The 26,229-nt window shown below is 47.1% G+C and overlaps 1 protein-coding gene across 3 annotated transcripts in view; it reads right to left on the bottom strand.

Annotated features, from left to right (window-relative positions):
* Positions 1-2,519: 2,519 nt before the first annotated feature.
* Positions 2,520-26,229, bottom strand: part of CUNH4orf50 (chromosome unknown C4orf50 homolog) — a 119,467-nt gene continuing 95,757 nt past the window's right edge. For all 3 annotated transcript variants that reach the window (XM_032254155.1, XM_032254154.1, XM_032254156.1), the window contains one exon: positions 2,520-10,290. The gene's annotated coding sequence lies outside the window, so the exon portion shown is untranslated. The remainder of the gene's footprint in view (positions 10,291-26,229) is intronic.

Below are 26,229 nucleotides of genomic sequence, written 5' to 3'. Positions count from 1 at the left end.
GCCTGCTGTGCAGATTTGCCACAGACATTCCTCTTGAGGTCTGTAGGCCTCCAGGCTATCTTGTAAGTGTTTTCGATTTTTCAATGAAAATTTTTCTCTGTCCTATGAAATACTATTTCCTAGCCTGTGCCAGGCAAGGACATTTCATGTTGAAGACCACACAGAAACTTCTTCTAAAACCCCGCAAATGTTTAGGGTGACAAAACCCAGAGAAATATCAGAAAACTCAAGAATCTGAGTTAGACAGAACTTTGGAAGCCAGGCCTCCTCCTGCATGCTTGAATCTGCTCTCAGCAGCTCGAGGACACAGTCTCTCAGGCTTTACTGGTGGCGATGGAAATCTTACTGCTTTTAAAGAAAACCCTTTCCATCGTGAGAAAGGGCTGGGCAGTTGCCAAGACAAGAGAGTGACACCCGGAAGGAGCTGAGAAAGGGCCGTCTTTATGCAGAAACAGGAAACGATCTTCGTAGCTTCTGCGTATAGGATGTTTACCAGGTGCCCAGACCCTTGTAGGCACTTAACAGATAGTAACACTTTTATGCTTCGCATCAACCTTGGAAGTACCATTTTAGCCTCATTTTACAGATGAGGACACTGAGGTTCAGAGACATAAATAATCTGTCCAGGGTCACAGCTGGCAATTGAGACTTCAAGGTGTAAACAGAGTAGTCTGGTGCCAGAGTTCACGTTGAAACAACTACTCTTTTCTCTCTCCAAGAGCCTGACTGACGTGGTCCCACTGGGAAAGGAGAGATAAAGGGACCCGGTTTAGGCAGAAGAGTCTAGGTGGTTGAGTTAGAATCCTGTTTTCTATGTAGTCTTGGGCAACTAATCATTCAACATTCATCTAACACACCTTTGGGGCACCCACTGTGTGTCACTGACTTTATATCACTTCCCCTGACGCTTCTCTCCCCCTGCAGAGGAGGGGACCGGGAACTCCTGGGGCTGCCTACTGCGCATAAGGGTCTTTGCACACACGCTTCATTTCTGTGCATCACATTCTGCTCTACACGCTGCCGGCTACCTCAGCAGCCCCATGTGGCAGACCAGGCCACCTTCATCTTCAGGCTGGAGTACCGAGGATGGCAAACCATAAGCCCACTGCTCAGGTTACCACTGGAAAGTGACTAAGCTGGGATTTCAACTCAGGTTCGTCTGAGTTTTTTCCACACCATCTCATCTCAAGGTCAGTAACCCAAGCACAACAGAGAAAGGGAGGCAGGAGAGAAAACCCAGGGTATAAGGTCGGAAATGCACCTTCCAGCTTGCAGGGAGACACAGGGGAGCAATGTCTGCCAGGGACCAACAGAGGCAGCTGGGGAAGCCTGAGCAAACTGCCCCCATCCTGATGACAGCTGTGACCTCCCCCATCCCCCAACCCATCCTCCAACTGCTCCCGTCCTCCTGGGAAGGAGTTCTTGTAAGTGAATTACACCATGACATTTGGTGAAGGACAAGCCTTGAGCTCATCCTGTCAGACATGAAGCCTTCTTTCTGGGTGACAGCAGAGAACAGAAAGGGACTAGTCAGATGGGAAAGGACATGAGGCCAGCTCAGGTCCGAGGTGGATTTTGTTTTGGCAAACCAAAAAAACCAAAACAAAACAAAAAAAAAGAATTCATTGCAAAAATAATGTTTTCAAAAAGTGAAGGAAAGGGCATTGTAGTTTATCAGTCGGGGTATACAGCAATGGAATATTGTCTTCTTCTCAGATGTGAGAAGACATGTTCAGAGAAGTTAAATAAGCTGTTTGGTTATGTGGCCAGCTAGTGACAGAGATGCAGTTCAGATCCAGGCTCATTTGATTTTTAAATGTCTGCTGTTTTTCTGTGGCCTCCAAATCAGTACATACAGGGCTGTGGTGGGCAGAATAATGATGCCCGAAGATACCCACACCTGAGTCCCTAGAACTAGTGCCCATGTTACGCCACATGGCAAATGGGACTCTGTGGCTGAGCTTAAAGGTCTTAAGATGTGAAAATGATCCTGGGTCACCTGGTGGAGCCAATGTCATCACAAGAGTCCTTTTAAGTGAGAGAGAGGCAGAAGAGTCGGAGTCTGAGGAGGGGAGATTGGAGAACAGAAGCAGAGGTCAGAGCGAGAGAGATTTGAAGAGGAAGGAAGGGGCCACAAACCAAAGAATGTGGGCATCTGTGGTAGCCAGAAAAGGCAAGGAAACAGTTTCTCCCCTGGAACTTCCAGAAGGAAGGCAGCCCTGCCGACATTTTGAGATTTTAGCCCAGGACTCTGACCTTCGGAACTACAAGATAATGAATGTGAGTTGTTCTAAGCCAATGAGTTCATGGTCATCTGTCAAAGCAGCAATAGGAAATTACTACAGATATATAATGGATTATAAAGGAAAATTTTTCATTATTTGTGCAAAGTGGATTTGAATACCAAGAAAAGCATTTATTCCCCACCAAAAATCAAGGGAGTCCTAGATCCATTGCCTTTCTGTGTTATGTCAGGGTCGACAACACTTTGGAACAAGCCATCAACAAATAAAACATTCAAAAGGGAAAAAAGACCCTTTAATTGTGAAAAAGCATACATTTTAATGTACAAAATTACACAAATTATACATTTAACTAACATAGAAAAATACATCTCAGTAACAAGAGAAAATGCCGGCCTATTTTACACAAATGGAGCGATCATTACAAATCCTGAAAACCCAAAGGGAGGGTTGAGCCCGACCCACTACCCGTCGGGAATCCAACGAACATCTCCACGGGCTGATGGCTTCATGGCAGGCAGGCCTCGGGGGACAGACCGCTGCCCCGGAACCCGAGAAGGGTCCTGCTAAAGAGCTTCCGGAGGGGAGGCTCAGGTTGTATTACTGGACCACTCCCATGTGAAGCAGGGTGGCTCACTCCAGGGAGGGGCAGGACTTGGCCTGACAACATTCTGAGTCTTGGGTTTATTACTGAGGGTGCATAGGAAGCCTCGTAGATTCATGCAACCGCAAGGTGTAGAGTTATTGTGCATTTGGGATTCAGCGGGAAAATACGCAATTTCTAAACTGATATCTGTGCTTCTCAGCTTTCATGTGATCTCTGCCCAGGATTCAACCTGGAAGAACTAAGGAGACCACAGTGGTTCTACCAAAGTGAAATTGCAAGCCTTGCTTATCGCTCTACCAACAACACCCACGCCTCTTCCTGCCTTCCCTGCAAAAGCTGGTTGTGCAAACCTGAACTGCGGAAGGGATCATCTTATTCCCCCAACTCAGGTGGGTGGGATTGGCCCCAGCCTCCCACCAAAATGTGTCTGTGCAGAGCCCATTTTCAAAGGGGTGAGGGAAGGCTCCCAGCATCCACTGACATGCTGAGTGTTTTAAGAAACTTGCTATTTGTTTACTCCTCACCCCTTCCCACTATTTCCATGGAGGACTTTGAGGCTGAGAGAGGTAGGTACCTTGTCCAAGCTTGCACAGTTCGTTGGTGGCAGAGCCGCCATGTGTCTGGGCCCATAACTCACTCTCCTACTTCTGTGAGGTGCAGACCTTGTCCCTGTCCACTAAAGAGTTAATGGTTAGAACATCACTGCGTAGGCATTCCTTTACCCCATCACTTTCAATGTCCCATTTACAAATATTGTATTGTATCACTTTAAAAAGATAATATGGACTCAAAGTTCATATCAAGTTTTCAGCCATTTTTAACAATCCCATTCATTTGTCTCTCTCTTCCCTTGTAAGGGAACATCAGCCCATTCTTGGACACAGCCTGCTGGTGTTTTCAGAGACAGAAAAAAAATGTTGTTGGCAGAAAACTCATTTTTGAGCTATCAATTCTTCCATTAGTCTTTCCATGACTCAATACAAGACGTTTACACTAAGGATGCCGAAGTCAGACTTGTGTAGGAGCTGAGCTTTCTGAAGCCAGAGTAGGATTTAGGGAAGTTCGCGTGGGAAAGGGAAAACCCAGTCCTTCAATCCCAAGTCTACTGAGTTCTTGAAAGCGGTTTTAGGTCCAAGGTACAAATGATCTGCTTTTAGAAAATCCAGTAACACAGAGAAGAAGACTAAATATATTAACAAACTCCAGGGGTCTTTTCCTTCTATACCACCTTAAGGCACCAGAGAACTTCAAATAATTTATTTCAAAGCCAGGTAGAAATGCAGTTGGCCATTGGTGCACATGCCAAAGACAAATCTACTTGTGTCTGCTTACCCAACTGGTAAATGTATCGATCACAGAATATCTCTTTTTGGATATTCTGGAGTTTAGGATGCAAACAACTGTACCACCCAAGAGATTCATTGAGTGTGTCTATTGTCCCATCCAGTTATATGATCTGAACTTTCATGGAACTGTCACCAAAAGCTCAGCTCCAGGATCTGCCACGTGGAGCTCCATGCAGTATTACATCATGCATTTCATTTCCATAAGAACCATCAGCTGTTTAAAAGGCCCTCTGAGGGTAGAGTTGCAAAGCCAACTCATGGCCAAAAATACTCCAAAGATACGACGTTTCATCCTTTCGACTCTGAGGACACATTTCTTTCCTAGCTAGGAGCAAAAATAAATAGGAGTCTAACATAGAAGAAACCCACAGTAGCATTTTAGAATTTAATTAGCACAGGGAATGGGAGAATTGAAAGAGACTATGTGAGTGTATTCCCATGGTTCTTCCCCAGTTGCCCATTAGAATCACTGGGAAGCTTTTCAAAATGATCTCTGCCCAGGGCCCCACTCAAGACAACTTGATTTAAGTGGCCTGGAGAGAGGCCTGAGCATCGGTTTTTTAAAAAGCTCTGCAGGTGAGTCCAACATGCAACCAGGGTGAAGAATCATCACTGCAGAATGCAGTCTTTATATCCTTCAAATGACCTGGAAGGGGTAAGTGGCAGGACTGCAGCCCCTCCTACCCTTGCTGGAATCCCAACTCAGAGCCCTTTCCACCGCATGGCACTACCTCAACAGAGAAAAAAGGTTGCGTCTAAAATATCAGAAATGTCTAGCACCCTATTCTCAGAAGTTGACTGAGTTCTCAAAAGGTTTCACATTTCAGACCTGGAATTTAACCCTGCAGTCAGAGGGAAGCTGTGAATTTCTTAAAAGAAGCTCACAATCTGAAGGTGAAAAGCTCCTCTCAAGTTTATAAAAGTTTACTCAATAAATTGCTGAGTAAAACAAATAGAAAGGAACTCATCTGTGAAAGGACTTGGGTTGCCTGTTTTCTGCAATGATGGGTAACTAAAGTCATATAATAACCTCATTGCAAAGCAATTCATAAACCTTTGATCAGCTTTGATGCTTCACTTCACACTGGGAAACTAGCTAAGGAAGGCTATGGAAGAGTAGATTTAAAGCTTAATCATGTGTCTAGTCAAAAAGTAGGTGAGTTTCCAAGATATCCTGGGATTCAGGGCTTCCCCAGGGTGAAAAGCAGGCAAGAATTCCACACAAAATGAAACAATTCCTTAAACACATACCTATTGCTAGGTGATGCCACATAGATTGTAGCCCACTAGAAAATTAATTGCGTCAGATCAAGACCTAAAATTCTGATTCAGAAGAGCCGGCCCCATGGCACAGTTGGAGAACACTCCGTGATGACATCCAAACCAGGTTCAATCCCATCTGCAACCAAGTGGCTTTGTCACTGGACCACAGATGTCTGTTAACCTCTCTGGGAATCAGCTTCCTCGCCTGTAAAATGGGGAGAAGAAGGTGGCTCACACTACAGGAAGTCTAAGACCGTCTCCAGCTCCAACAATGGATGTTTCCGGATCTGTCACCTGAATCACTGCCCTGCTGGCTTGCCTGGGAAGCAATGGCAGGGCCACTCTCAGCAAACAGCCCACTTTGGTCTGCAGAGCAATCAAGCCATCCTGCCTCAGCGTGTCCCCGCTGCCGCCACACCTCCGACATACCTATTTTAAGAACAGTGCCTAGCAGTTCATGGGGAAACGTTGCCATGCCAACTTGCTGGCTGTTGCTAATCATAATCTATGAATGTGCAGTGCAACCATCTGACAAGCATTTCTTCTCTCCCTTAGCCTGTGGACTTTCTTCCAAATTGTCATATGACAGATCACCTTGTTCATAATGGCACACAGTAGGTGTATAATAAATGTGCATTAAATTAATGACATGAGTACAGTATACAACACATACCTCTGCAAAATGCCTTCCTATCCAGTTTTTCCTTTACTGAGCACAGTAGGTGCCGAGATGAGTATTTTATTACCTCCATTCACCCAGCAAGTAAACTGAGGAGGGGATGTCACTTTCTCTGGTCTCGGAGCTAATAAGTTGCAGAACCCAGGTTGCAGCCTAGCTGTTCCGCTCTTAAACCCTAACCTCTTTCTCCTACATCGGATGGTCTCTGTCATCTCTCTAGGGAAAAGTCAGAAAACACCGATCCTGTGTAAACATGTAAATCTTAAGAGTTTACAAAGGGCTTTCCATCCATTTTCCCATTTCATTCAAAGCCTAAAGGTAAACTAAGAGGCAAGGCTCTCTGGGGCCCACACCTGGCCCACAGGGTGCAATGGGTTCACCCCAGGAGTGCTTCGCTGGCCTTGCCAGGGACCCTGGAAAGGACTGAGGGGATAACAGAAGCAGCACATGCGGGCAGGATGACCATGGTGTCGAAAGGTCTGGGACCCAGGATAGGTATGTTCTCTGGAACTGGCAGAGAAGTGGGTGGGGTCCAGATATGCAGGAAACACACAGGCAGCAATAGATGAGCCTTCCAGGTAAAGCCAGGGCCCTTGGAAAGTCAGCTCAGAAGAGGCACTGAATGAGTACTCATGGAGCAACTGACCAGACTCATACGGACGCCCACCCACCAGGGCAGCACGATGGTCTAGTCTGTTCTCTCCTAGAACCCCAGGGCCTCGTGTGGAGCCTTGCGCTTAGTGGTGCTCAATCAATGCTTGTTCCTTGAATGAGTAAATGAAACCTGGTGACTGACAAACCTCAGTGGGAAGTTGGAAACCATACTTTTCCTTGTTCCGTTTTTTATTTTTTGATTTTTGGAAGATATTTGGAAAACATGTCATCTTTTTAACCCAGAAAACAGATTTCTACTCAGGAAGGCAAGGAAAGGAATTAGCCTTACTGAGTGTCTACTGTGTGCAAAGCACCTTCCATTTCTCATTTCCCCCTGAGCTGTCAAGGACAGTGATATTTTCCCCACTAAACAATGGAAGAGTTTGCAGATCAGAGAGACGGGCTCACCTGCCCAGTGCCCTCAGTGGCTAAAATGTCCAGCTTCGGTTTTGAAATCAGGCCAATAGACCCTGAAGCCGGTCACTCCCATGATGTTACACCTCTGGCTGGGTTGTGTTCTGCAGGAAGGGAATTTGGAATCCTTGGATGTGACCTTACTTATTAGAAAGTAGCATTTGTGAAGCATCTGCTGGGTGCCAAGCCCTCTGCTGGATGCTTTTCCTTCTCTGCCTCAGTTGATCCTAGGAATCGCCCTGTGGGGAAAGGTGTGGCCCCCTTTCCTGTCTTACGGATGAGGAAACAGACCCCCAGATGCCAGGTTGCCTGACATGACCTGTGCTTTTAGTAACGCCCCTTTCCATCTCAACTTTATTCAACAGCGACTGCTCATCATCTCCTTCTGTCTTCACAGTACGTCATGAGGCTGCAAAAGAAGGTGTCATTTCTCCCATTTTCATCCAAAGAGGAAATTTAGGTTCAGAAAGTTGAAGGGCTTTGTCCCAGTCCCTGGGAAAGGCAGGTGGCAGAGCTGGAAGTAGAACCAAGGCTTTGCAATGCCCAGTTGCAGGCCCTTCCTGCATTTCAGCTGTTGTAGCGCTTTCTGGCCTGTGAGACCTCGAGCCCCAGCCACCCTTCCTCCCTGGGCCTCCGCATTTTTGTCCATAATGTGAGGGTGTTGAGTGGATGAGGTGTCACTAAGCCACAGACTGTGGAACCCAGGCAGGTTTTGCAGTGAGTGGAGGGAAAGGAGTCGGGGCCCTGTGGTCCACTGGCAGGGGTGCCTCTCAGTAGGGGAGGGAGTGAGCTGGCTTCATTCACCTCTCACTGCGGCCAGGAAGATAGAGGCCCCATGCTGTCAGATACACTGAGTTTCTAAGAGAAGCCGGAAATCCAGATTTGTGTATGAAATCTCTTGGTTTTTAAATACCACTTGCTAACTCCAATATTAAAAAATGCAACATAGGAATATATTTGTACACCTGTGTTTGTAGGAGTAATGCTCACAATAGCCAAAAAGGTAGAAGCCACCCAAAGGTCCATCAGTGCGTGGATAATAAACAAAATGTGGTCCATCTGCACACTGGAATATTATTCAGCCATAAAAAGGACAGAAACTCTGACACATGCTGCCACGTGAACCTCGAAAACATTGTGCTAAGTGAAATAAACCAGTCAGATGACTGACTGTATGATTCCACTCATACGAGGTCCTAGAGTGTTCAGATTCACAGAGGCAGAAAGTAGAAGGGTGGGTGCCCGCGGCTGTAGGACAGGGGAGTGGGGAATGAGTGTTTCATGAATATAGTGGTTCCAGTTTTGCAAGATGGAAGGTTCTGGAGATGGATGAAGGTGATGGCTGCACATCAGTGTGAATGCACTCCGAGCCACTGAACCAATACTTAAAAATGGTTAAGAAGATACGTTTTAGGGTTTTAGAGAAACATACCTTCTTAACCATTTTTAAGTATCCAGCTCACTGGCACGAAGTGCATTCACAATTAGAAAAACATAAAATGTAAGCCAAATGTGATACATTTGTGGGCCGAATCTGGCCCAAGGGCCGCCAGTACCCGCTGTGGACTGGAAATTCTCTAAGGTCTGTAACGTGGTGTGGGGCCTGACTATTGCTCACCCAGCACCGACCACTGCCCCAGGATCTGCGGAGATCTGAGACACCCGCGGCCAACTCCATTCGCCAGGCCTGACTTCCGGCCACCACTCGCTGTCTCACAGCATCCGGGGCAGGAAAACATGCGGCTCACTGAGGTTTCCCCGTGCAGCAGCTGGCTTTTCACTGCATCTTCCTGGGTGGTACTGAGATTTCACAGGTCCCTGCCAGGCCCCTGGCTGTCAGTGTAAGCGGGCCTCACAGCCCTGCAGTTTACAGGGAAATGGTGTCACAGGAAGCAGACTCTCCTGGGTCCAAGCACAGCAAGTGGGCTGTGATGCTCATTAACTGTCCAGCAAAAGGAGCTGAAATGAGGCTGCATGCCTGGGCACTTTGGGGTGCTGTGGTCAGTTGGGTACAACTCCTGGACACAAGTTGCCTGAAGTGATATGTTTGAGAGAAGAAGAGCTCTTCACTTACTCTGGAAGCAAGGAGGCTGGGTCTGGAAGCTTCCTGCCTGGCCAGAGCCGGTGTCTCAGTAGGAGCTCAGCAACTGGAAGGCTGTGCTACACCCATTTTACAGATAAGGAGCCGAGGCAGATAGAAGCCAAGGGGCAGCCTTAAGGTCACCAGCAAGTTGGAGGCAGAGTTGGTCTCTGGGTTTCCTGAGAGAGCCCTTTTTGCCTAGACTAAGGGAGCTTGGCTGCTCGGGTGTTTGTCTACCAGTCTTATTTGCAAATCAGATGAAATCCATGCTCCTTCTCCTTAGGAAAGAGTTCACTTGCATGCAACTTTTCGTGCAAGTTGAGAACTCCATCTTAGCCCAAGCATCTGCAGGAGTTCTATAATATCAAAATAACCACTTCAATTATTTTTTAAAACCCTGATCCTACCATCCCCTCATCAGCCATCTTGGATAGAAGCTATGCAGAATGGTAAATCCATGCGTCTTTACGGCAAGAGTGTGCTCCTGAACAACCGTTAGTGAAGTCCCTAAGACGAAGGAACTGCATTTCACAAACACAGCAAGGCCCCCAACGTTTGGGGAGAATCTTATGGTATTCAGGCACTTTCCCAGCCATTAGCTCACTTGGTTGTCAAAACTGTCAAGTAGGCATAGGACCCTCAAACAGATGAAGAGGACGTTGGAAGAAGGTGAGTTATTTGTGCACAGTGACCCAGCGTCGGAGCAGCAGAGCCAACAGGTCCTTGGGTCCTTGGGTCTCCAGACCCAGCTTCCTGCCACTCACCCATGCCAATAAATGTGGGCTTCTTACGGTCAGCAGCCATCTCTTGGGTTCCCTGCTTGGCATCATACAGAGTAGAAATATTCCCCATTAGTGACCTGAGACAGGAAGATGGTTGCTTGGCTTATAATCTGGCTCTCTGGAAAGGATCGTGAACCATGGTGGGCCACCTCTTCTCTGTCCGTTGAGAAGGATGTAAATATTTTCCAGCTTGCTGTGTTTGCTTCTGTGCTGTCTTCCTTTCTGCAATGACAAAATCAGGGAAATTGGTTCTTAAAGGGAACATAGCAACCAGAGTGGCTTCTACATGAAGCCATCCACATATACACGCCTTTATGTCACTGGGAAACCCACTTTAAATTCCACATGTGGTGGACTTATATTGCAAGATGTCTATCATACAATTCATCAGCTGCTCTTCAGAAAAGAATCTTACCTTGTAATTAATAGGTAATGCTGTCTTTATTTGGGGTGCTTCACACCCTTGAAATGATATGGAGATTTTATGTAAGTAAGCATTCGTGCACATTGTGTAGAGAGGGTTTCTAGCTTTTGGGAGCTTCTCAAAGGGGCCAACGGCCAAAAGAAGGCTGAGAACAACTGGAGAAGGAGGAGGCAAATTGGGCTGCTCTGGGACGTCTTCATTTGTTCCTCCCACAAAAGGTGGTGGGGCACCTGCTGTGTGGCAGGCTCCGCTCTACACAGAGGGGATGTCCTGCTTGCCATCCTCAGGTTACACAGTGTGACATAGGAATCACAAAACAAATGCACGTCTCAGGTGCTGCTGTGCAGGAGGAGGAGTAACAGCGGAGGTGGGGATAGCAGGAGTCGGTGTCAGGGTGCCAGGGAAGGAGCCTGCAGCCTGTGCAAAAGCCCTGCAGAGAGAGGGAGGGAGCAGGTGAAGCCAGTGTGAAGAAAATAGAGACGCAGAGTGATGTGGCAGATGAGCCTGTGACGGCTGGCCGTGTGACAGATGCTGGTGTGGAGGGAAGATGGGAGCGGGAACTCCAGACATGGTAAGGACTCAAAAAATGATTTCGCAAGGGTGAAAGGAAGGAAGAAAATGAAGGAGGGTGAAAGAAAGGCTGTCTGGAGATGATGACATTTGAGAAGTCTTGGAGATAAACAGGAGTTTTCTGGGCAGAGGAAAGAGCTTGGGCAGAAGCCAAGAAGTATGAGAGAATACAGGCTGGGAGGGGCTCAGTACGGCGTGAGTGGTGGAGAGCGGGTCTACAGAGCTTAGTTTGCCAAGAAGAGCCTTCATGGAAGCGCCAGAGATAAGAAACATATCTGAGCAATGTGACAGTGTGCAGAGAGGGACCCTAGGAAAATTAAAACCCTGTCTGTGCACAGCATCCCTTTGCAGTTCCACAGTTGCCCCGTGACTGATTCTGCCAAGCCAGGCTTTGCTGCAATGCTGAGAGTCTCAGAGCTGGGCAGTGATGGCTCGCACACAGCTCGTGGCTGCACCCACCCCAAGGGTGTTGGTGCAGAAGTCAACCGCAGCTTCACCTCATGTTTCTGTGGTCACGAAGCAAGGTCAGGTCTCACTTGCTCAGGGTATTGTTCGTGTAGGTGTCTTTAGTCTGCTTTTCAAAATGTATTTTTATCTGTCTATAGGTACACAGCTTCAAATCCTTTTCTGGGGTAGGAATAAGCAAGACAAAAATAAACCAAATTTAAATCCTCAAAGCTTATAGGATCAATGGTATCCAAACTTATATATAAATCAGAATCCCTTGGGGAGCTTTATAAGAATTCAGATTCTTAGGCTTAATCTCAGATTTATGAATTCAGTGTTCATGAGGCCGATCTTGGAAATCTGTGTTTCCAGTGAGCTCCATGCTCATGCATTAAGCTGAAGGGGAGTCTTATGTGTTAAGCTCATATGTACCTGACATCTGGGTACTGCTGCATTGAGTGATGCTCCACTGTGAGGACAAAGCAACAAGTTAAACTTGTAGTAGCGGTCACTAGAAGCAGGTGAGTGATCTCAAACACAAGAAGGCAACATTCTTTCCCTACATTATACATGATAACACATAGATATTGCATTCTCCAGTAAATTAATGGAACAACTGTTTAAGAAATAATGAGTACCCACAGGGTCACTTCCAAAACCCATGTGGGACACTAAAAGATGATAATTTCTGATAAAATTGCATCTAAAAATATCACAGGAATTACAGATAAACATCTGAGAGACAATCAGCAGATGCAATAAATAGAATAGATCACTTTGCAAGGGATGGGGGAGTTGTTCATGTAATAGGAATTCTAAAAGAAGACTTTAAAATATTAGTGATCATGATATTTGCATATATGTTCTATAAATGAAAAATAGAATAACTGATAGAAGACCTCTACAGGCAGGTTAACAGCAGACGAGACATGGATGAAGGCAGATTTAGCAAACTGAAAGGCAGATCCGAGGAAATCATCCAGAATCATCCAGAATTCAGCCCAGAGAGATAAAGAGGTGTAAGGGGGTTGGGGGCAGGGGTGCTCTAGATTGAGTGGCTAGTAAAGATCTTTCTGAGAAGGTGACATTTGAGTTGAGACCCAAATGGCAAGGAAAATCCAGTTGTAGAGAGCAATAGGGCCAAAGGGCTTGGCCATAAGAGAAAGTGCAAAGACCCTAAGGTGGGGTCAAGCTGGGCAGGAACAGGTTGGCATGTTCAAAGGACAGAAAGCAAATCCTTGAGGCTCCGCTATATGAGAAGGTGCCGTGAGGAAGAGGAGAGGGCTCTGCATGGAGTCAATGGGTAGAATCAGCTCAGAAAGTGATGGTTAACAGGAGACGTATTTTAGCTGAAGGTAAAGAAGCACTTTTTAACAAGAAGAGCTGACCATTCACTGATTCACTCACTCATTCATTCATTAATTTGCTTGTTTATTCATTCACTCATTTATTTGCTCATTTTCAAGAACCTATTATATGCCAGGTGTTCAAGGCTATGGAGAATGTTGAGATGAATAAAACCCAGACACATGTGTCCTCAAGGGCTTCATATTTGAGTGAGTAAAACAGACAAGCAAGTAAGCTATAACGCCAGAACAGAAGGAAATGCTGGGTTAACCGAAGTAGCAGTGTGCTAAAGAGAGTCAGATAAAGAGTCTGCTTGGGAGAGCTGACTGAGATGTTATATGGGGTACCTGCAGGAAGCTCACTGCACTGCACATGTGGGGATATCAGAGAGGACCTCTGACTTTAACTGGTGGGCTCTGTGATGGAACAATTCTATAAAACCACAGCAGGCATTCATATGCCCTGGGTAGTTGGTGGCGACTAGGCTACAGCCTCCCTTCAGAATCCAGTGGAGGAAGCAAATGTGTGAAGCAGACAATGGTGACTCCAGGCAGGGAGATGACCATGTGATGGGGAGGGGGAAAGCCCTGGGGTATCAGAAAATGAGGGCAAAAATGGGAACACTAGTCCGTGCCCTACTTAGTTCCAGACCTTTGTGAAGACAAGCTCCTCAATGCAAGAACACCGCCCGATAGGAGAGACCAATACATACGCGAATGCCCTTGACACCATTCACCTAACCCCCAAGGTCATGCAGGCTTCGCTGGGGATGCATAGCAGACATGGGAAGGTCATACTTGGGGACCACTTTGTCACTGCCCTTTCTCTCTCTCTGATCTGTAAATCAAAGAACCAGCCTGACCTACTTCACAGATTTAAAATGCCTGGAAAGTACAGAATGGGAGTTACCTGCTCTGTCAGTCACTCCCATGCATGGCCATTCTCCCAGCCCAGCCTATGAGCGCCTTTTAGCTAGACCACAGGGACAGTTTCCTAACCAGGTTCCCTGCTTCAGGCTGTCCCCACTCAATCCACTCTACACAGCAGCCAGAATTCCTGGGAAGCTGATGACATCATCCCATTGCTTCAAACCGCTACGTGTCTTTCTCTGCTTTTAGGATGCAGCCAAACTTCTTAGCAAGACTTACAGAATATCCTGTCATGTCTAGCCCTGCCTACCTCTTTGAGTTTGTCTCTTGAAATTCAAACCCTTCTAGTCATGCAGGGGCCACGTGACCTCCTTACAGGCTGAGTACGCTGGCCTTGACCACCAAAAGCAGGGTTAGGTGCCCAGAGGGAAATAAATCATCCAGCTGTTGACTGCAACCAGATCTTTTGCCCATTTTAAAATCAGATTGCTTGTTTTTGTTGTTGTTGTTGTTGAGTTGTTTGAGTTCCTTTTAATGTCTTGTTGGATACACAGTTTGCAAATATTTTCTCCCATTCTACAGATTTGGATGTATAGTTGTAAATATACATCCAAATCTGTAGCATGGGAGAAATGTATAATTGTTGGATGTATAGTTTGCAAATATTTTCTCCCATTCTACAGTCTCTTCACTCTGTTGATTCTTTCCTTTGCTGTGCAGAAAGATTTTAGTTTGATATAATCCCATTTGCATATTTTTGCTTTTGTTTCTCACACTTTTAAAGCCTTATCTATAAAATATTTGCTCCTTATGAGTGTCCTCCGACCAACGTCCTTTAACCGTTTCTCCTATGTTTTCTTCCAGTAGTTTCATAGTTTTGGTCTTCATTTAAGTCTTTAAACCATTGTTGATTTTTATAAGTGGTGAGAGATAGGGGGTCTAGTTTCAGTCTTCTGCATGAGAATATCCAGTTTCCCTAGCACCATTTGTTGAAAAGATTGTTCTTTCCCCTATGTAAGTTCTTGGCATCTCTGTTGAAAATCAGTTGGCTGTAGATATGTGGGTCTGTCTCTGTGCTCTCTATTCTGCTTTATTGATCTATATGTCTTATGCCAGTACATGCTGTTTTGGTTACTACGGTTTTGTAGTATATTTTGAAGTCAGAGAGTGTGGTGCCTCCAGCTTTTATTTCCCTCTCGGGCTTGTGTTAGCTATTTGAGGTCTTTTATGGTTCCATGTGAATTCTAGGATTTTTTTTCTATCTCTGTAAACAATGGCATTGGTATTTTTATAGGGACTGCGTTGATTCTGTAGATCACTTTAGGTAGTGTGACAATTTTAGCAATATTAGTGGAGCTGGGATTTTAAACAAGATCTGTCAGACTTCATGGCCTATGCTTGTAAGCAAGACACAGAGAAACACATGTGAAACAACCCCAAAAGCAACTGTTCTTGAGAAAGTGTAAACAGCGGGGTGCTGACCAAGCACACGTTAAACCCAGTTCAACTTAATGTGATTTTTATTGGATGCAACCTGGATCCAACAGATTTCCTCAGGGAATAGTTAGCATTTCTCACAGGGAACGAAATCTAACATTTAAGCCTTTCAAAAAGCTTCAGAATTTAAGAATCTGGTCGATCTGCTCCACCTGGCCCACTAATTTTTATATTTTATGTAATGTTTACGCTTATGATACACATTATGTTATAAACAGAATTGGTGTGAATTGTGGTGCTTTTGATTAACATGCTAGTTATTCCAGAGGAATTATCTAGAGTGTGTCCTTGTATAATCAGTTGAGGAAACAGATTTCCAAAGAGAAAATGACCCCACAATAATCAACCCCCTCAATCATGGCTGAGATTGGAGTGGCCTCCCCTATTCCTCAACCAATGCCCTCTCTGCCTCATCCCCTGCCAGCATTCATCAAGCATCCTCAATGTGTGTAGCCCTGGGCAAGAAGCTTTTTTGGTGTTTGAGGGGAAATAAGATAAAGTCCCTACTCTCAGGTGCTCTCTGTCTATTTTTTTTTTTTTTTTTTGGCAGTGGGGCAGGAGATGCCTCTCTATTGAATTTGAAAGTAGCACCATGTCCCTATTTGTCTAACAGATGTTTCATCAGAACCAATGGGTTTCTTCCCTTTCTATGCCTTCTGAAGTCTTTCTATGCCTTCTGAACTTGCGGGGTTTTCTGGCCTTTCTCAAAACCAGAACCCCCGCATCGAGCATCTGTGGTGGATGGTTGCCCAAACTTGGATGTGCCCTCTGCTGGGGGGCCCACCAGTTGTGCCAGGGAAGCCTGAGCCTGCTTCATAGACAGCTCTAACTAATGGGGAATTCGTTCATGAATGAAGTTACAGTGAGACTTGCTGGAATGCGTGTGAAGCCATGGAGGGAACGCTTCACATGCCACTTAAAACCCCAGCAAGGGATCCCTTTACAGAGAGGGGCCTCTCTTCAGATAGGTGAGCCTGGTTCCCTGGCTGCCTACAGTTTCCTCAGAATGAGAAAACGTGCAGAAAGGCCCAGCTTGGCCCGCTTCACCTTCCCAAGTGGTGGGATCCATTTGGCCTGCCCCAGGTGAAAAGATGAAGAAGAAACTTGCTGTTCTCAGGCCCTGGTGGGAAGCGGAAATGGAGAGCCACAATGGTGAGCTAGAAAATGTTTAACAACTGGCTCTCAAAAAAAAAAGACCTGATTTTTGGCATTTTTAAATTTCTGTGGTGTAAACACTCCCACTATGGCTGATTTTAAGCCACTGATATGTTGGTAAGAGATGCATGCAATTGGCTCTCAAAAGCCAGGAAGAGCCAGCTCCAGTCCGGCACTCCAATCTGTGCGTGTGTGTGTGTGTGTGTGTGTGTGTGTGTTTATTTAGGGAAGACATGCATGTAAGAGTGAATAAATGGATGGATGAATGAATGAGAGCAGGATACCAGTTTTGCAAAAGTGATAGGAAAGAACTGGAATGAGGAAAACATTTTTATAACTTCAGTAGACAGGCCTTTCTAAAGAAAATGAGCTGGGATCAGTGAACAAAGCATTATCAGTGTTTCCAACAAATTACTTTCAAAGAAATATATCTGTTCTTGTAAAAGAGGTCTGATGGTAAAAGAGTGCACCAGTGCTCCAAAATGCACCCAGGATTGTGTTTTAATTAGGTATGGTAATGTGACTGACATAGAGACAGCTGTGTTTGAAAGAAGAGTTTATTACTCACAGTCCCCTAGAGGAAGAGGCATGCCACGCCATGCAGGGCCACACAGGGAAGCAGGAGGCAGAGGAGTGTGAAGACAGCCTAGCCCAAAGCCTTGATTGTGGGTTCTGTGGGAAGAAATGGGTAAGGCAGGGGAGGCAAGCCTGAGCATGCCTAGGACTGGAGAGTTTTAAAATTTTTGCATGTACTGGGTTATATTTTTGCATGTTCTCTAGTTGTCTGATACCTGGGCCTGGGATGACATGGAACAGGGGAAATGTTGGCTTGGTGTATTAGATAACGGAGGAGGCTGGAAACCTGCCAGGCTCTGGATCACCTGGTTTGCATATGAAAGGCATGCTCACAGGGCAGTCATTTCCATCCCTAGGAATGTACTAGCCCTGGCAGGGGCCATTTCTCTCTGGCCAACAAGGTTCCAAGATGGCAAAACATCACAAACTATAGAAAATAAAACTTTATTAATACAACCAGCTTTGGAACTTACTACTTGTGTGGCCTTGGGCAAGTTACTTAATCTCTTCCTCATTTTCCCCATCTGTAAAATGAGGATGATAATGCCCACCTCACAGGGCTGGTTTTAAAAGGAGATACTCAGAGGCCTTAGCAATGGCAGAGCTGGCATCTGATCCTGGGAAACTGGTGGAAACACCAGACCATAGCTCCTTGATGAGGAGGAGACCATATCCCTAGTGCTCTGCACAAACCCTGGGCAATGGCAGGCAGGCAATGACTATTCTGGGAATACATTTTGAGCGAGGGTAGTGGGGGTCAGAGCAAGCTCTAGTGTGTAGAAACACCATATACTATGAAACAGATAAACCTGTTCAATTTCTGTGAGCTTCCTAATCACACAAGGTAAGGAAAATATAGATGAGAGAAAATGTTTTCTTCTCAAAATGCCCTAATCTTTGTTTCAATATCAAGATTCATTAGGGCCATTTTCACTTTTGCTGTTCTTAATATTCTGGTCCAATTGATGGATTCCTTCAGGAGTCGGGGTCCCTTCGAATCTCATTACACTGGGGCTGCTGGTTGTATTGATCCTATTTAGAAATAAGGCAATAAATCGCCCACAGACGTTGGGACCAAACCTCCAGGCTGCCAAGGGAGAGAATACAGAAAGCAGGCTTTCTTGCTGCATTGTCTGCGTTTAATTTAACATTTCTCACAAGTTTGAACTTCTGAGCCAGCAATAGGTATCAACAGCTTTAAAAACGTTTATTCTCTTTGAGATAGTAATTCCATTTCTGAGAATCAGTCTCCAAGAAATAGTCTTCTATGAAGACAAAGATTTACAGACAATGATAATCATCACATTATTTCTTATGGCAAAAAAATAAATAAATACAACCCAGCAGCCCAAATGTTCAATAACAACAATTGAGAAAGTTTTATATTATGGAATCATGAAAAGTAAAGTTTATGAAGACAATGTTAGCATGAAAAAATGCCTACAAGACTAGATGAAAAAGTAGATAAAATTTTATATTGATTATGATTATGAATATTATATAGAAACTTTACCCACAGGGATAAAAAAGAATATGAGCCAAGAGGTTGATAGTGATTTTGTTTTTATGGGTTTTAATGTTTTCTTCTTAACTGCTTTTTACTACCTTCTAGTTTTTCTGTAATAAGCATACATCACTTAAAATTAATTATCACAGTTTAAATTTTTAATACCTATATCAGCATACCATGTCCTCTCTTACAAAGCCAGCAGATCCATCTGAAGAAATGCATGTGATGGCACTTCTCATTTTTCATTTGTTAGAAATACTAACAGAATATAATGTCCTATACTATTCTGCTAAAGTTATTTGTACTTGACCTCACTTGGACGTGATAACCTTGAGCTTGTTTTACAAGGCTGAGTCAGTAACTTAATGTAGACTGGAATTTGCTTATGCACACAGAAATGCAAATATAAGCCATTTCCATCAAATCAAAAATCAGATGAAGGTGCCATCTCATAGTCTACTTCCCCACTAGGATAAATTCTCCTGTATTTTGAATCAGTTTTAGATTCATCTCAGTTGTCTGTCCGGTCACTTCCTTGATCCAATAAGTAGCTCAGAAAGTAGTTACTCTAAATTCTGCACCTAAAAGCATTCTCTTCAATACACAGGACAGGTACTGCAAATGCCTCTCCCCTGCTTCCAGCTCAACTCTCCTCCTAACCACCCTCCAGGTAACAGCCAGAGGGATCTTTCCAGACCGTAAATCTAGTCCTGAAATATCCCCTTCCTGGGTCCACCTGCCTTAGGAGCCAGGACCCCAGGACCATGCCGGGCCCCCCTTCATCTTGCCTGTCAACATCACCATTTCCCATCATTTTGTCCACACACTCTAAGCTTTGATCATATCCAGTTCCTGCCATTCCCAGACACAGCTTGTTCTTATTACTATCATGTGCACTCATGATACTAGGGGAAGACACAGTTCATTGGCCAACCCACAGCTATTCCCAGTTCCTTTCTCCTTTGTCATCACCTAGACTAGAGGTTGGAAAGAGGGATCTTGGCTCTCAGGTAGGAATGACCATAGGACACATTTGTGGGCATACCTGGCCAATGTATGTTGGAAGTTTGCCTTTTCCTTTCTTCTTGGGACATGGTTGTGAAGACTGAAGCCACAGCAGCCACCTTGTGACATGAGGCAATGGCCACCAGGAAGAAAGGCAGAAATGACCACCGGGAAGAAAGAAACTGCAGACGGTGGTTCTGAAGTATGGAAGGCAACTGAGTGGTCGGTGGCAACATCAAGCTACCAAGCACTTCAGTCTCCCCGATGAGTGCGTAATAAACGTGCTTGTTTTAGTCGGACATGTCCCGTTTCTTGCAGCTAAGTGTCTCCTGTTTGATTCACTATTCCCTCACAGGAGGTGAGTTCAGTGCCTGGAACATTCTAGAAGCTCAATCTCGGTTACTTCCCTCTCTTCTTTTTCCTGAGTGTTCCTTTTAGGCTGCACTTACCTGCTGGGAAGTACACTGTACCTAGAACCGTAGATTTTACTGAGATAGACCAGGTTACGCGTCTGCATGCACAATTTGGCTGCTTGTAAAAGGAACCAAACTGAAGTTGCCTAGGCAAGAGTGACACTGGAAGGCGAGGCTAGTCCTGTAACAAGGGACGAGCGTGCAGCCACCAGGGGGGCTGAACTTGGCTCCGCACAGCAGCGGCCAGGGACCCAAGCACCGCCAAGAAGCCCTGCCACCTTCCTGCTTCACGTGCGCTGGGACTTCTTTCCTATTCTGCCCTGGCTTCTCTCACTGGGCAGGGAACAGATGCACCAACAGCTGGGGTGGGGGGTGCCATGCAGAGAGAATCAGAGTGAAGAACTGCAGAGAGAATCAGAGTTTCAGAGTGAAGAATTCCCATCTCCTGGCCTGGATTAGGTGTCTGGCTGTTAACCAATCAACTAGGAGAGGGGTGGGGCTTAACCACAAGGAGCAGAAGGCCTTGGGTCCCTGCCCACCACAAAGAAGGCTGGGAGCCAGGACCTGCCCCCAGCGCTCAGACCCCAGGCACTGGGCTGTTCTCCCTCATATCACAGCCCCCTCACCGCTCCCCCAGGACACAGAGGAGAACCAGGTTGCCTTCAGAGCAGGGTGACTCACCCAAGGACAAGGCTGGTACTCTGCAAGTTCCTAAAAGCTGCCTGTCTCGGATTGTGCTCCCTCAAAAGCAGAGCCTGAGACCCGGGCAGGAATGCAGGTGGTTTATTTGGGAGGAGATCCCAGAAGCAGGAGTGAGGGAGTGGGGGGCAGAGAAGGCAATGTCCAGATGGGTATTGAGGTCACTCTTGCAGGAAATAGAGTCATAGCCCCAAGAGCACTTCTGTGAAGTGCACAGAAGGCCTCACAGATCTTCTACTTTGACGACAGAAGCCTCTGCTTGAGGTGGGCACAAGGAGAGCCTGACCTTGCCAGCAGCAAGGCCCTGCCACTGACCGCAGAGGCAGGCTGGGGATGGTGGCACTGGGCCCCAAAGGCATCGTTGCGTAGACTGATGAGGGTGTAAGTCCAGGGCTGCCTTTCCCTAGAAGTTGGAAGTTTCCCTGGTTTGACACCAAATTAGCCAAACCTAAGTAAAGATTTGGCCAAAGGAAAGTGGACCCAAGATTTCCAGATCACCTACATCATGCCCCCCACATTTTTGATGTAATTCTCAAATTGTATGAATACTGTATCCTTATCCTCATGTTATAGATGAGGAAACTGAGGCTCAATAGACATTGAGTAACTTGTTCAAAATCTGAGAAGATGGACTCATTCACATACCCCTGCTCAGCCAACCTGGGGTTGCAAAAGCTAGACATTTAAAATGTTTAAAATAAAATGTGTTTGTAAACCATAATATACAGGAAAGTATAATTGAAAAATATATAATAACCTCAAGCCATTGATGCAGGGGAGTTGGGGGGTTTCAATTCCTTTTTTTTATGACAGTCTTGCACTGTCACCAGGCTAGAGTGCAGTGACACAATCTCTGCTCACTGCAACCTCTGCCTCCCGGGTTCAAGCGATTCTCCTGCCTCAGCCTCCTGCCCCAGCCTCCTGCCCCAGCCTCCTGCCCCAGCCTCCCCCAAATAGCTGGGAGTACAGGCACAGGCCATCATGCCTGGCTAATTTTTGTATTTTTAATAGAGATGGGGTTTCACCACATTGGCCAGGATGGCCTCGATCTCTTGACCTCGTGATCCGACTGCCTCAGCCTCCCAAAGTGCTGGGATTACAAGTGTGAGCCACTGTGCCTGGCCAATTCCTGTATTTCTACTGAAAGCTGTAGTATGTTTCTTTCTTGAGCCTTGAAAACACACACCCAACCCCAGAAGGCATTTAATTATCGAGTATTCCAGCGTTTCAGCTGCGCCCGCCCCGGGTCCTGGTTCACACAGGTCATTAGGAGTCATCCTGCCTTCGACTTCCATAAATCATCCCAGGCCAAGCAGAGGCCCAGGCGAGAGGTGGTGTGTAGTCGGCGCAGAGTGCAATGAGATGTGGCTGGTCATTCATCAGGCAGCCAGGGACTGGCCCGACGCAAATGACGACTAAGAAAAATGATTCTAGGGCCCCGAGGGTAAAGCAGGTAATAAAGGGCAACATTTGAGAAAGAAGCTGCACTGTCACTTCTCTGTCAGGAAGCTCTGGGAAGAAGCCCCCAGAAACAGTAGCCCCAAAAACTCAAAAGTCAACCACAAGGAACAAAAGAGGAGGCGAGGTCCTCTCGAACAACCCCCTCCCACCGCAGCAGGGATGTGAGCTTCAGTTACCTATCACACAGCAGAAAGAACGTTCGGCGGGATCAAATCTGGGTAGCACGATTCACAGCTCATCGCCCTTTTCACAGATGGGGAAGAGGAGTCACAGGGTGGGAGGGCCTCCCTCAAGGTTATGCGTCTGTTACAGAAAACAGCGCTCCTGGAATTCAAATCTGGGAAGAGCCACATTCCTAACTCATTCACACTGTCACCTTTGGAAATAAAATAAAAACAACCCAATGTCCTCCCACAGTTAAGTATTTGCAAGTGGCTTCAGTGGGCTCATTCACTGGTCATGAACTGAGCTCCTGGTCCAGGTCCACCCACAGTGGCTGCAGCCCAGAGCGGAGTGGAGCTCAGGGCTGCGCCTGGTCTGGGCTCACTGTGTGGTTTTCAGAAGGAAGCTCTGAGGGAAAGGAGAGAGCAGATCACATGTTAGCTGCGGCTCATAAATCGACTTTTGCTGCATCCAAGATCCCAAAGGCACACTAAGGAAAATGATGACCTCTCTCAGCCCTTCTGCATTTAACTACTGTGCATCCCTTGTAAGTGGACCCCACCTCAGAGGTCACCTAGCCGGTGCTTCTCAGCCTGGAAGCATGCCAGAACCCCCTGGGGAGCTTCCAAAAGTGTCCATCCGTGGAACATTCCAGACCAAACGAATGGCGTCTCCTGGCGGGGAGCCCCAGCATTGCCATCTTTTAAAGCACGCCCCTCCCAGGTGATTCCAATGTGCAGCCAGGACTGAGGATCACTGGTCCTGACCGCATTCCTCTGCACAGATCGGGAAACTGAGACCCAGAGGTGTCAAAGGGCTTGCTCAAAGCTCGGTGCTTCTCAAGAGAACGTGTTGCTACAGCTCCTGGTGAGACAAACATGGCTCCCTCTTTCCCAGGTGGGACACTGCTCGTGGGTGGTAGCGGGGAATGCTGGGGTGCAGGGCAGCGTCAGCTTGCAGGACTCCTCTCTCGTTCAAGGCCCCTGGCTGTGCCATTTCCAGAGCTGGCTGTGCTGCCACTGACTGAGGGGCCTGTTTCCAGTTCAGAGGATGCCCTGGGCTTGACAGTTGGCAGATCCAGTGCCCAGTTTCCATGGTTACCACAGCTCAGGAAGGTTCTAGAAGTCTGGATGAACTCACTTGAATGTGTATCAGCTTCCAGGTGACACTTCACATCTTCTTCCACTCACTCTCTGTAGGCAGTGGACTGAGGCAGGGGCAGGTGTGGGTGGAGGGGCACACCCTTTCCTAGAGGGGGCTCAGCTGCCTCCTGCCTCAGCAGCCCCACAGAGACCTGCAGGAGGCCATGTAGACAGCATCTCCCAGGAAGGTCTCCCCAAGCAGCTGTCAGCAGAAGCATGGGTGGGGAGGACAGCTGCTGTTCCAGAACCTCCCTTCCAACACAACCACCCTGACCCCACAGCATCACAGCATTGATGCCAGGTCAGCAAACGCCACGCTGAGATGCTGAGCCGTCAGGCTTTCACAGGGCTTGCTGCTGCAAACAAGAGTCGGTGCCCACCAGGCCCTGGAGGGACCACACCAGCTGAAACTGCTGCCATGGCAGAGAAGAAAGCGCTCTCCTGCTGAGCTCCCACAAAGCCCAGGCGGGAAGATGCTTCACCCAAATCAACTCTGAAATACGGGTTTCCACAGGTGACCCTCCATATTCGTGGGATCCACATCCGTGAATTCAACCAACCAGGGATTGAAATATTCAGAGAAAGCTTAGTCTGTGTTCAACATGCACAAGATTTCCTTGTCATTATTCCCTCAGCAACACAGGATGACCACTATTTACAAAGCATTTGCATTGCACAAGGTATTATAGTGATGATAAGAACTCTAAGTAGATGATCTGAAGCACACGGGGGATGTGTGTTGGTTATATGCAAATGTCATGCCATTTTGTATCAGGGACTTGAGCATCCTCGGATGTGAGTCTCCTTGGGAGGTCCTAGAAACAATGCCGCGTGGACACCGATGATGACTCTATGTCGATTAGTGCTTGCTGCAAAGCCATTGGGAGCTCAGGTTCTGGACCAAGACGGCTAGGTTCAAATCCCACCTCTGCCACTCACTAGCTGTGAGATCCTGGGAAAGCAATGAGCTTCTCTGTCGGTCCACTCTGGAGTTGGTGGTGATGACGAAGTGAGCTGAAGGGTGCCTGGTGCCTACAACAGGGCCTGGAACATTGCAGGCACCTACTCCATGCTGGTTGTGATGATTATCTCAGCTTGGAAGATGAGGGGAAAGAATAAATATTGCATTTTTTTTTTTTTGAGATGGAATCTTGCTCTGTCACCCAGGCTGGAATGCAGTGGCGCAATCTCGGCTCACTGCAACCTCTGCCTCCTGGGTTCAAGCAATTCTTCTTCTACCTCAGCCTCCCGAGTAGCTGGGACTATAGGCATGTGCCACCACACCCGGCTAACTTTTGTATTTTTGGTAGAGATGAGGTTTCACCATTTGGCCAGGTTGGTCTCTAACTCCTGACCTCAGGTGATCCACCCGTGTCGGCCTCCCACAGTGCTGGGATTACAGGTGTGAGCCGCCGCACCTGGCCAAACATTGCATTTGTTTCTTCAAGCACAAGTACCATGATGGTGGAGCAAAAGTAAACAACTCCATGTTCATCAACAGCTACTGACTGCAAAGGTGTGCCGTGGGCTCCGAGGGGTACTAGATTTTGGTCTCACTAGTACTCCTTGGTACTGGTCTTACTGGCACCCCTCCAGGAAGATGCTGTGTGGCTCTTCCTGAACCAGCTACTTGCTCAGGTGTCCAGGTCAGGGCAGAACAGCCAAGCCCACTAGTAAGGTGCTTCCAGGAGTGTCAGTAGCAGCGCACAGCAGAACTCTGACCACAGTCGGGATTTCTCTGGGATGTGGCCTGCTTAACTGAGTGACCTGAGACCTGGAAACCTGAGCAAGTAGCTGGTCCAGGAAGAGCCACACAGCACCCCAGGCGCAGTTCCAGCTCCCCATCCATTGCTGGGCCCTTCCACGCTGAGAGAGGATCCCGGGGTATGAGCGGCGTCCTGGTGGGGATGTTCAGTTGCCTGCGATAGACTTGATGACGTGTCATCCTCCTGGGCTCCCTGACAGACTCTTCAGTAAATCTGCAGTGCTCAGTCTTGCCATGCAAGTGGATTCTGTGCAGGAGCTCAGAAAGAAGCCAAGAGCTGCCTCCCAGTGGGGTGGTGGGCTCGGGGAGAAGCCTGAGGCCCTGGGATGAATAGCCTCCAGGATACATATACACACATGCATGTCTGCATATGTAGACGGTGGCACATGTTCTGTGCACATACGGGGAAAGGGATGAATGCTGTGAGACGGTGCAGATAAAGTAACAGAATGCAAAGTTACAGTTGGCTTCCAACAGACAGACCCTGCCAGCATCAGAAAGCAAGAGGGCTTTGATGTGGGGAAAGCTTCCAGGGAGGCAGGGGGCTGGGAGATACAGACTGTATTTCGGGAGGAGCCACCGGGTGGGTGAGCTGGCATGCCACGCTGGAGAGAGGAGGAGGAGGAGGCGACACTCAAGAGGGTAGAAAGCTCCAATGCCAAGGAAGAGAGCTTGGATTTTACCCTGCAGATAAGAGGGGGCGGATGTAAGAAGTATTTTTGCACGCAGGAGTGATATAAAAAGTGCTGCCTTTCTAAAGAAAGAGCAGTCTGACGACCGGTGCTGGGAGGTGAGGAAACGGGGCCAGGGAAAGCTGTGATAAGGGTGTGGCCAGAGGGCTGCCCGTGAAGGCAGAGAAGGCTCAGATGCTGCACCAGGCACAAAAGGCAACAGAGCGTCGCTCTGATCCCACTTGGAAAACCGCCACAGGAACCTAGGAACTGGCAACAGCAGCCCCCGGCTTTGCCCTCAGCATGCTGGTTTCTGGGTAAGCAGGAAAGTGATGGGAACCCAGAGGAAATACCCACTTGAGCAATTTCAGGGCAGCTGCCCCAGCTCAGATCCCAGTGGCCAGAAGAAAAGCCTGCAGGGTGGAAGCTGTCAGAGCCCACAGCACAG

Source organism: Sapajus apella, unplaced genomic scaffold (assembly GCF_009761245.1).
Source record: "Sapajus apella isolate SASKATOON/1434 unplaced genomic scaffold, GSC_monkey_1.0 scaffold85, whole genome shotgun sequence".
Taxonomy (NCBI): domain Eukaryota; kingdom Metazoa; phylum Chordata; class Mammalia; order Primates; family Cebidae; genus Sapajus; species Sapajus apella.
This window is presented reverse-complemented; position numbering and strand designations above follow the sequence as displayed.